The sequence below is a fragment of the Ambystoma mexicanum genome, chromosome 6q (genome assembly GCF_040938575.1).
Source record: "Ambystoma mexicanum isolate Mex_15411 chromosome 6q, UKY_AmexF1_1, whole genome shotgun sequence".
NCBI classification, from domain to species: Eukaryota; Metazoa; Chordata; class Amphibia; order Caudata; family Ambystomatidae; genus Ambystoma; species Ambystoma mexicanum.
Window position 1 is genome coordinate 678,665,723 of NC_090937.1, and position 11,562 is coordinate 678,677,284.

The following is an 11,562-nucleotide window of genomic DNA, read 5'->3' on the forward strand; positions in this document are numbered from 1 at the left end:
ACCATTAGCCTCTGCCACATTAAGATAGAACTGTGAATGCAGGCCTGTGCCGCATTGAGATAGAACTGTGTATACTAACCTGCGCCACACTAAGATAAGAACTGGCAATATTAGCATGTGTCGCACTCGGAGAGAATTGTGAATGTTGCCTTCAGTCAGATCTAGTGAGGACTGTGACCATTAGCCTCTGCCAAATTAAGATAGAACTGTGAATACTAGCCTGTGCCACTATGAGATAGAACTGTGAATACTAGCCTGTGCCACATTGAGATAGAACTGTGAATATTAGCCTGCGTTGCAGGCCTCTGCCAGATTAAGATATAACTGTGAATACTAACCTGTGCAACATTCAGAGACAACTGTGAATACTACTCTGCACCACACTAGGATAGAACTGTGACTACTAGCCAGTGCCACACTATGATAGAACTGTGAATACTAGCCTGCACCACACTAAGATAGAACTCTGAATATTAGCCTGCATCACAATTGGAGAGAATTGTGAATGTTCCCTTGAGTCACATCTAGTGAGGACTGTGACCATTAGCTTCGGCTACATTAAGGTAAAACTGTGAATACTCGGCTGTGCCACATTGAGATAGAACTGTGAATATTAGCCTGTGGCACGCTAAGATAGAACTGAGAATACTAGCCTGCCCCACACTAAGATAGAACTGTGAATACTACAATGCACCACATTGTGATAGAACTCTGAATACTAGACTATTCCTCATTGAGAAAGAACTGTGAATATTAGCCTGCGTCGCACTCAGAGAGAATTGTTAATGTTGGCTTGAGTCACATCTGAAAAGGACTGTTGACCATTGGCCTGTGCCACATCAGGAGGGAACTAGGAAGAATGGCCCATGCCACACTGGGATAGAACTGTGAATCCTAGCCTGTGCCACATTGGGATAGAAATGTGAATATTGGCCTGCATAGCATCCGGAGGGGGTTGTGAATATTACCCTGAGTCGCATCTAGAGAGGACTGTGACTATTGGCCTTTGCCACATTAGGATAGAACTGTGAATATTGACCTACTCACAGATCAGAGAGGTTTGCAAACATTCCCCTGAGTCACAATAAGGCAGAACTGTGAATATTACCTTCAGTCACATCTAGAGAGGACTGTAGTTATTGGCCGGTGCCACATTAATGATAGAACAGTAAACTGGGCCTGTGCCACCTCTGGAGGGGACTCTGAGTGATAGCCCGCTTGCCACACTAAAACGGAACAGTGAATACTGCCCTGTGTCGGGCCAATAGGGATTGTGATTATTAGAATACTTGCGATCTAGAGAGGATTTCAACTCATTAACCTGTGCAACATTAAAGTAGAACTGTGAACAATAGCCTGCCCCATATCCAGAGAGGATTGTGAATAGTAAACTGCTTTGAAACTAGAGATCACTTTTAACCTTAGTCAGCGCCACATCCAGAGAGGACCGGGAAAATTGGCCTGCCTCCCATCTAGAGAGGTCAGTGGATCGTGAATCCCCCTGCCTCCCATCCAGATAGGACTACAGTTATTAGCCGAGGTAACAATTTAGGCCAATTCATGGAATTAATGTGCGCTGAAATTTTCGGTGCAAGAAAGCGAAAGCGTGCGAATCGCAGTGCCAGTGCGAAAATCGCAGCAAAACCCGCGCACAGCGATTCATGGATGTCCGTGCGCGAGGAAATCCTAGGATGTGCGCCAAAATACTGCGTGGCGCACGCTGGCGCACACGTCTTCAAACCGCGTGCGCTAAGCGCACATAGCGCGGCGCACACAACAGAAGTAGGCCTAACAGGGGGCATGAAACGCGGAATGGGGAACAACGCGTGAAAATGAGGGCATCACAGGGGAAGTACAGGAGGCAAGTGCGCGGAACGCCCACACGCTCGCCTACAACACATATTCATGGAATCGAATAGGGCAAACCAGCGCACGGGCAAAGACGCGCACAGGCCTAAACACGTCTGCCACACGAAAGCAGGCGGTAGCGTCCCTGCGCATGAAAGAAATGTGCGCCAAAATGTGCGCTAACAAAAAGGACGTATATACAGCCATGATGAATGTCCCATTCTGTGGCCCTCTAGGACAAATGACGTGCAAAGGGGTACGTGACAAACACTGACACCCGCTGTGTGAAAAATAGCGTGTGCGTGTATTTCGGGGGTGTCCGTGAAGTTTCACACGCGATAGGCCTTGGGCGAGCGGGGTACGTGTATTTCAGGGGTTCATGTGAAGTTTCACATGCGATTGGCCTTGGGCGAGCGGGGTACGTGTAAATCTGGGGTGCGCGGGAAGTTTCACACGCGATTGGCCTGGGTACGTTTATTTCAGGGGTGCGCAGGAAGTTTCACACGCGATTGGCCTTGGGCGAGCGGGGTACGTGTAAATCTGGGGTGCGCGGGAAGTTTCACACGCGATTGGCCTGGGTACGTGTATTTCAGGGGTGCGCGGGAAGTTTCACACGCGATTTTGCTGTCAGAGCGGGGAACGTGTATTTCAGGGGTGCGCAGGGAGTCCTACACGTGAATTGGCAGTGTGGGTCCCCCCAGGTGTACCCTCTACCCCCTCCATGACCCCTGCAGGCAGCCAACACCACAGAGGACTACCCTGCACCCCAGGTCATGTCCTGCAGGCAGCCCATCCACCATGGGCATGCCCCCCAGCCAAGGCACATGTCACCTTGCAATATGATCAACAACTCATGTCCCCCTCCCCCCACATCCCCCAACAGTCAGGGGCACCTGCCAGAAGGCCCCCACTCATGTCCCCCAGCACCCCCACCCCCCAGCAGTCAGGGGCACCTGCCAGCAGGCCCCCACTCATGTCCCACTCATGTCCCCCTGCACCCCAACCCCCCAGCAGTCAGGGGCACCTGCCAGCAGGCCCCCACTCATGTCCCCCAGCACCCCCACCCCCCAGCAGTCAGGGGCACCTGCCAGCAGGCCCCCGCTCATGTCCCACTCATGTCCCCCTGCACCCCCACCCCCCAGCAGTGCAGGGCACCTGCCAGCAGGCCCCCACTCATGTCCCACTCATGTCCCCCTGCACCCCCACCACCCAGCAGTCAGGGGCACCTGCCAGCAGACCCCCACTCATGTTCCCTTGCACCCCCAACCCCCAGCAGTAAGGGGCACCTGCCAGCAGGCCCCCACTCATGTCCCCCAGCACCCCCTCCAGCAGTCAGGGGCACCTGCCAGCAGGCCCCCACTCATGTCCCACTCATGTCCCCCTGCACCCCCACCCTCCAGCAGTCAGAGCCACCTGCCAGCAGTCCCCCACTCATGTCCCACTGCACCCCCCACTAGTGCAGGGCACCTGCCAGCAGGCCTCCACTCATGTCCCCGTGCACCCCCACCCCCCAGCAGTCAGGGGCACCTGCCAGCAGGCCCCCACTCATGTCCCCCTGCACCCCCACCCCCCAGCAGTGCAGGGCACCTGCCAGCAGGCCCCCACTCAGGTCCCACTCATGTCCCCCTGCACCTCCATCCCCCAGCAGTCAGGGGCACCTGCCAGCAGGCCCCCACTCATGTCCCCCTGCACCCCCACCCCCCAGCAGTCAGCGGCACCTGCCAGCAGGCCCCCACTCATGTCCCACTCATATCCCCCTGCACCCCAACCCCCAAGCAGTCAGGGACACCTGCCAGCAGGCCCCCAATCATGTCCCCCAGCACCCCCACCCCCCAGCAGTGCAGGGGCACCTGCCAGCAGGCTCCCACTCATGTCCTCCAGCACCCCCACCCCCAGCAGTGCAGGGGCACCTGCTAGCAGGCCCCCACTCATGTCCCACTCATGTCCCTCTGCACCCCCACCCCCAGCAGTGCAGGGCACCTGCCAGCAGGCCCCCACTCATGTCCCACTCATGTCCCCCTGCACCCCCACCCCCCAGCAGTGCAGGGCACCTGCCAGCAGGCCCCCACTCATGTCCCCCTGCACCTACACCCCCCAGCAGTCAGGGGCACCTGCCAGCAGGCCCCCACTCATGTCCCCTTGCACCCCACCCCCCAGCAGTCAGGGGCACCTGCCAGTAGGCCCCCACACATGTCCCCCTGCACCCCAACCCCCCAGCAGTGCAGGGGCACCTGCTAGCAGGCCCCCACTCATGTCCCCCTGCACCCCCACCCCCCAGCAGTCAGGGGCACCTGCCGCAGGCCCCCACTCATGTCCCCCAGCTCCCCCACCACCCAGCAGTCAGGGGCACCTGCCAGCAGGCCCCCACTCATGTCCCCCTGCACCCCCTCCCCCCAGCAGTCAGGGGAACCTGCCAGCAGGCCCCCACTCATGTCCCACTCATGTCCCCCTGAACCCACAACCCCCAGGCAGTGCAGGGCACCTGCCAGCAGGCCCCCACTCATGTCCCCAGCTCCCCCACCACCCATCAGTCAGGGGCACCTGCCAGCAGGCCCCCAATCATGTCCCACTCATGTCCCCCTGCACCCCCACCACCCAGCAGTCAGGGGCACCTGCCAGCAGGCCCCCACTCATGTCCCCCTGCACCCCCACCCCCCAGGAGTCAGGGGCACCTGCCGCAGGCCCCCACTCATGTCCCCCAGCTCCCCCACCACCCAGCAGTCAGGGGCACCTGCCAGCAGGCCCCCACTCATGTCCCCCTGCACCCCCACCCCCCAGCAGTCAGGGGCACCTGCCAGCAGGCCCCCACTCATGTCCCACTCATGTCCCCCTGAACCCACAACCCCCAGGCAGTGCAGGGCACCTGCCAGCAGGCCCCCACTCATGTCCCCAGCTCCCCCACCACCCAGCAGTCAGGGGCACCTGCCAGCAGGCCCCCAATCATGTCCCACTCATGTCCCCCTGCACCCCCCCCAGCAGTCAGGGGCACCTGCCAGCAGGCCCCCACTCATGTCCCCCAGCACCCCCCCCAGCAGTCAGGGGCACCTGCCAGCAGGCCCCCACTCATGTCCCACTCATGTCCCCCTGCACCCCCACCCCCCAGCAGTCAGGGGCACCTGCCAGCAGGCCCCCACTCATGTCCCACTCATGTCCCCCTGCACCCCCACCCTCCAGCAGTCAGGGCCACCTGCCAGCAGTCCCCCACTCATGTCCCACTGCACCCCCCACTAGTGCAGGGCACCTGCCAGCAGGCCTCCACTCATGTCCCACTCATGTCCCCCTGCACCCCCACCCCCCAGCAGTCGGGGGCACCTGCCAGCAGGCCCCCACTCATGTCCCCCTGCACCCCCACCCCCCAGCAGTGCAGGGCACCTGCCAGCAGGCCCCCACTCAGGTCCCACTCATGTCCCCCTGCACCTCCATCCCCCAGCAGTCAGGGGCACCTGCCAGCAGGCCCCCACTCATGTCCCCCTGCACCCCCACCCCCCAGCAGTCAGGGGCACCTGCCAGCAGGCCCCCACTCATGTCCCACTCATGTCCCCCTGCACCCCAACCCCCAAGCAGTCAGGGACACCTGCCAGCAGGCCCCCACTCATGTCCCCCAGCACCCCCACCCCCCAGCAGTGCAGGGGCACCTGCCAGCAGGCCCCCACTCATGTCCTCCAGCACCCCCACCCCCAGCAGTGCAGGGGCACCTGCTAGCAGGCCCCCACTCATGTCCCACTCATGTCCCTCTGCACCCCCACCCCCAGCAGTGCAGGGCACCTGCCAGCAGGCCCCCACTCATGTCCCACTCATGTCCTCCTGCACCCCCACCCCCCAGCAGTGCAGGGCACCTGCCAGCAGGCCCCCACTCATGTCCCCCTGCACCTACACCCCCCAGCAGTCAGGGGCACCTGCCAGCAGGCCCCCACTCATGTCCCCTTGCACCCCCACCCCCCAGCAGTCAGGGGCACCTGCCAGCAAGCCCCCACTCATGTCCCCCAGCTCCCCCACCACCCAGCAGTCAGGGGCACCTGCCAGCAGGCCCCCACTCATGTCCCCCTGCACCCCCTCCCCCCAGCAGTCAGGGGAACCTGCCAGCAGGCCCCCACTCATGTCCCACTCATGTCCCCCTGAACCCACAACCCCCAGGCAGTGCAGGGCACCTGCCAGCAGGCCCATACTCATGTCCCCAGCTCCCCCACCACCCAGCAGTCAGGGGCACCTGCCAGCAGGCCCCCAATCATGTCCCACTCATGTCCCCCTACACCCCCACCACCCAGCAGTCAGGGGCACCTGCCAGCAGGCCCCCACTCATGTCCCCCTGCACCCCCACCCCCCAGGAGTCAGGGGCACCTGCCGCAGGCCCCCACTCATGTCCCCCAGCTCCCCCACCACCCAGCAGTCAGGGGCACCTGCCAGCAGGCCCCCACTCATGTCCCCCTGCACCCCCACCCCCCAGCAGTCAGGGGCACCTGCCAGCAGGCCCCCACTCATGTCCCACTCATGTCCCCCTGAACCCACAACCCCCAGGCAGTGCAGGGCACCTGCCAGCAGGCCCCCACTCATGTCCCCAGCTCCCCCACCACCCAGCAGTCAGGGGCACCTGCCAGCAGGCCCCCAATCATGTCCCACTCATGTCCCCCTGCACCCCCCCCCAGCAGTCAGGGGCACCTGCCAGCAGGCCCCCACTCATGTCCCCCAGCACCCCCCCCAGCAGTCAGGGGCACCTGCCAGCAGGCCCCCACTCATGTCCCACTCATGTCCCCCTGCACCCCCACCCCCCAGCAGTCAGGGGCACCTGCCAGCAGGCCCCCACTCATGTCCCACTCATGTCCCCCTGCACCCCCACCCTCCAGCAGTCAGGGCCACCTGCCAGCAGTCCCCCACTCATGTCCCACTGCACCCCCCACTAGTGCAGGGCACCTGCCAGCAGGCCTCCACTCATGTCCCACTCATGTCCCCCTGCACCCCCGCCCCCCAGCAGTCGGGGGCACCTGCCAGCAGGCCCCCACTCATGTCCCCCTGCACCCCCACCCCCCAGCAGTGCAGGGCACCTGCCAGCAGGCCCCCACTCAGGTCCCACTCATGTCCCCCTGCACCTCCATCCCCAGCAGTCAGGGGCACCTGCCAGCAGGCCCCCACTCATGTCCCCCTGCACCCCCACCCCCCAGCAGTCAGGGGCACCTGCCAGCAGGCCCCCACTCATGTCCCACTCATGTCCCCCTGCACCCCAACCCCCAAGCAGTCAGGGACACCTGCCAGCAGGCCCCCACTCATGTCCCCCAGCACCCCCACCCCCCAGCAGTGCAGGGGCACCTGCCAGCAGGCCCCCACTCATGTCCTCCAGCACCCCCACCCCCAGCAGTGCAGGGGCACCTGCTAGCAGGCCCCCACTCATGTCCCACTCATGTCCCTCTGCACCCCCACCCCCAGCAGTGCAGGGCACCTGCCAGCAGGCCCCCACTCATGTCCCACTCATGTCCTCCTGCACCCCCACCCCCCAGCAGTGCAGGGCACCTGCCAGCAGGCCCCCACTCATGTCCCCCTGCACCTACACCCCCCAGCAGTCAGGGGCACCTGCCAGCAGGCCCCCACTCATGTCCCCTTGCACCCCCACCCCCCAGCAGTCAGGGGCACCTGCCAGCAGGCCCCCACTCATGTCCCCCTGCACCCCCACCCCCCAGCAGTGCAGGGGCACCTGCTAGCAGGCCCCCACTCATGTCCCACTCATGTCCCCCTGCACCCCCACCCCCCAGCAGTCAGGGGCACCTGCCGCAGGCCCCCACTCATGTCCCCCAGCTCCCCCACCACCCAGCAGTCAGGGGCACCTGCCAGCAGGCCCCCACTCATGTCCCCCTGCACCCCCACCCCCCAGCAGTCAGGGGCACCTGCCAGCAGGCCCCCACTCATGTCCCCCTGAACCCACAACCCCCAGGCAGTGCAGGGCACCTGCCAGCAGGCCCCCAATCATGTCCCCCTGCGTCCCCACCCCCCAGCAGTCAGGGGCACCTGCCAGCAGGCTCCAACTCATGTCCCCTTGCACCCCCACACCCCACCAGTCAGGGGCACCTGCCAGCAGGCCCCCACTCATGTCCCCCTGCACCCCCACCCCCCAGCAGTGCAGGGCACCTGCCAGCAGGCCCCCACTCAGGTCCCACTCATGTCCCCCTGCACCTCCATCCCCCAGCAGTCAGGGGCACCTGCCAGCAGGCCCCCACTCATGTCCCCCTGCACCCCCACCCCCCAGCAGTCAGGGGCACCTGCCAGCAGGCCCCCACTCATGTCCCACTCATGTCCCCCTGCACCCCAACCCCCAAGCAGTCAGGGACACCTGCCAGCAGGCCCCCACTCATGTCCCCCAGCACCCCCACCCCCCAGCAGTGCAGGGGCACCTGCCAGCAGGCCCCCACTCATGTCCTCCAGCACCCCCACCCCCAGCAGTGCAGGGGCACCTGCTAGCAGGCCCCCACTCATGTCCCACTCATGTCCCTCTGCACCCCCACCCCCAGCAGTGCAGGGCACCTGCCAGCAGGCCCCCACTCATGTCCCACTCATGTCCTCCTGCACCCCCACCCCCCAGCAGTGCAGGGCACCTGCCAGCAGGCCCCCACTCATGTCCCCCTGCACCTACACCCCCCAGCAGTCAGGGGCACCTGCCAGCAGGCCCCCACTCATGTCCCCTTGCACCCCCACCCCCCAGCAGTCAGGGGCACCTGCCAGCAAGCCCCCACTCATGTCCCCCAGCTCCCCCACCACCCAGCAGTCAGGGGCACCTGCCAGCAGGCCCCCACTCATGTCCCCCTGCACCCCCTCCCCCCAGCAGTCAGGGGAACCTGCCAGCAGGCCCCCACTCATGTCCCACTCATGTCCCCCTGAACCCACAACCCCCAGGCAGTGCAGGGCACCAGCCAGCAGGCCCCCACTCATGTCCCCAGCTCCCCCACCACCCAGCAGTCAGGGGCACCTGCCAGCAGGCCCCCAATCATGTCCTACTCATGTCCCCCTGCACCCCCACCACCCAGCAGTCAGGGGCACCTGCCAGCAGGCCCCCACTCATGTCCCCCTGCACCCCCACCCCCCAGGAGTCAGGGGCACCTGCCGCAGGCCCCCACTCATGTCCCCCAGCTCCCCCACCACCCAGCAGTCAGGGGCACCTGCCAGCAGGCCCCCACTCATGTCCCCCTGCACCCCCACCCCCCAGCAGTCAGGGGCACCTGCCAGCAGGCCCCCACTCATGTCCCACTCATGTCCCCCTGAACCCACAACCCCCAGGCAGTGCAGGGCACCTGCCAGCAGGCCCCCACTCATGTCCCCAGCTCCCCCACCACCCAGCAGTCAGGGGCACCTGCCAGCAGGCCCCCAATCATGTCCCACTCATGTCCCCCTGCACCCCCCCAGCAGTCAGGGGCACCTGCCAGCAGGCCCCCACTCATGTCCCCCAGCACCCCCCCAGCAGTCAGGGGCACCTGCCAGCAGGCCCCCACTCATGTCCCACTCATGTCCCCCTGCACCCCCACCCCCCAGCAGTCAGGGGCACCTGCCAGCAGGCCCCCACTCATGTCCCACTCATGTCCCCCTGCACCCCCACCCTCCAGCAGTCAGGGCCACCTGCCAGCAGTCCCCCACTCATGTCCCACTGCACCCCCCACTAGTGCAGGGCACCTGCCAGCAGGCCTCCACTCATGTCCCACTCATGTCCCCCTGCACCCCCACCCCCCAGCAGTCGGGGGCACCTGCCAGCAGGCCCCCACTCATGTCCCCCTGCACCCCCACCCCCCAGCAGTGCAGGGCACCTGCCAGCAGGCCCCCACTCAGGTCCCACTCATGTCCCCCTGCACCTCCATCCCCCAGCAGTCAGGGGCACCTGCCAGCAGGCCCCCACTCATGTCCCCCTGCACCCCCACCCCCCAGCAGTCAGGGGCACCTGCCAGCAGGCCCCCACTCATGTCCCACTCATGTCCCCCTGCACCCCAACCCCCAAGCAGTCAGGGACACCTGCCAGCAGGCCCCCACTCATGTCCCCCAGCACCCCCACCCCCCAGCAGTGCAGGGGCACCTGCCAGCAGGCCCCCACTCATGTCCTCCAGCACCCCCACCCCCAGCAGTGCAGGGGCACCTGCTAGCAGGCCCCCACTCATGTCCCACTCATGTCCCTCTGCACCCCCACCCCCAGCAGTGCAGGGCACCTGCCAGCAGGCCCCCACTCATGTCCCACTCATGTCCTCCTGCACCCCCACCCCCCAGCAGTGCAGGGCACCTGCCAGCAGGCCCCCACTCATGTCCCCCTGCACCTACACCCCCCAGCAGTCAGGGGCACCTGCCAGCAGGCCCCCACTCATGTCCCCTTGCACCCCCACCCCCCAGCAGTCAGGGGCACCTGCCAGCAGGCCCCCACTCATGTCCCCCTGCACCCCCACCCCCCAGCAGTGCAGGGGCACCTGCTAGCAGGCCCCCACTCATGTCCCACTCATGTCCCCCTGCACCCCCACCCCCCAGCAGTCAGGGGCACCTGCCGCAGGCCCCCACTCATGTCCCCCAGCTCCCCCACCACCCAGCAGTCAGGGGCACCTGCCAGCAGGCCCCCACTCATGTCCCCCTGCACCCCCACCCCCCAGCAGTCAGGGGCACCTGCCAGCAGGCCCCCACTCATGTCCCACTCATGTCCCCCTGAACCCACAACCCCCAGGCAGTGCAGGGCACCTGCCAGCAGGCCCCCAATCATGTCCCCCTGCGTCCCCACCCCCCAGCAGTCAGGGGCACCTGCCAGCAGGCTCCAACTCATGTCCCCTTGCACCCCCACACCCCACCAGTCAGGGGCACCTGCCAGCAGGCCCCCACTCATGTCCCCCAGCTCCCCCAGCACCCAGCAGTCAGGGGCACCTGCCAGCAGGCCCCCAATCATGTCCCACTCATGTCCTCCTGCACCCCCACCCCCCAGCAGTGCAGGGCACCTGCCAGCAGGCCCCCACTCATGTCCCCCTGCACCTACACCCCCCAGCAGTCAGGGGCACCTGCCAGCAGGCCCCCACTCATGTCCCCTTGCACCCCCACCCCCCAGCAGTCAGGGGCACCTGCCAGCAGGCCCCCACTCATGTCCCCCTGCACCCCCACCCCCCAGCAGTGCAGGGGCACCTGCTAGCAGGCCCCCACTCATGTCCCACTCATGTCCCCCTGCACCCCCACCCCCCAGCAGTCAGGGGCACCTGCCGCAGGCCCCCACTCATGTCCCCCAGCTCCCCCACCACCCAGCAGTCAGGGGCACCTGCCAGCAGGCCCCCACTCATGTCCCCCTGCACCCCCACCCCCCAGCAGTCAGGGGCACCTGCCAGCAGGCCCCCACTCATGTCCCACTCATGTCCCCCTGAACCCACAACCCCCAGGCAGTGCAGGGCACCTGCCAGCAGGCCCCCAATCATGTCCCCCTGCGTCCCCACCCCCCAGCAGTCAGGGGCACCTGCCAGCAGGCTCCAACTCATGTCCCCTTGCACCCCCACACCCCACCAGTCAGGGGCACCTGCCAGCAGGCCCCCACTCATGTCCCACAGCTCCCCCAGCACCCAGCAGTCAGGGGCACCTGCCAGCAGGCCCCCAATCATGTCCCACTCATGTCCCCCTGCACCCCCACCCCCCAGCAGTCAGGGGCACCTACCAGCAGGTCCCCACTCATGTCCCACTCATGTCCCTCTGCACCCCTAACCCCCAGCAGTCAGGCGCACCTGCCAGCATGCC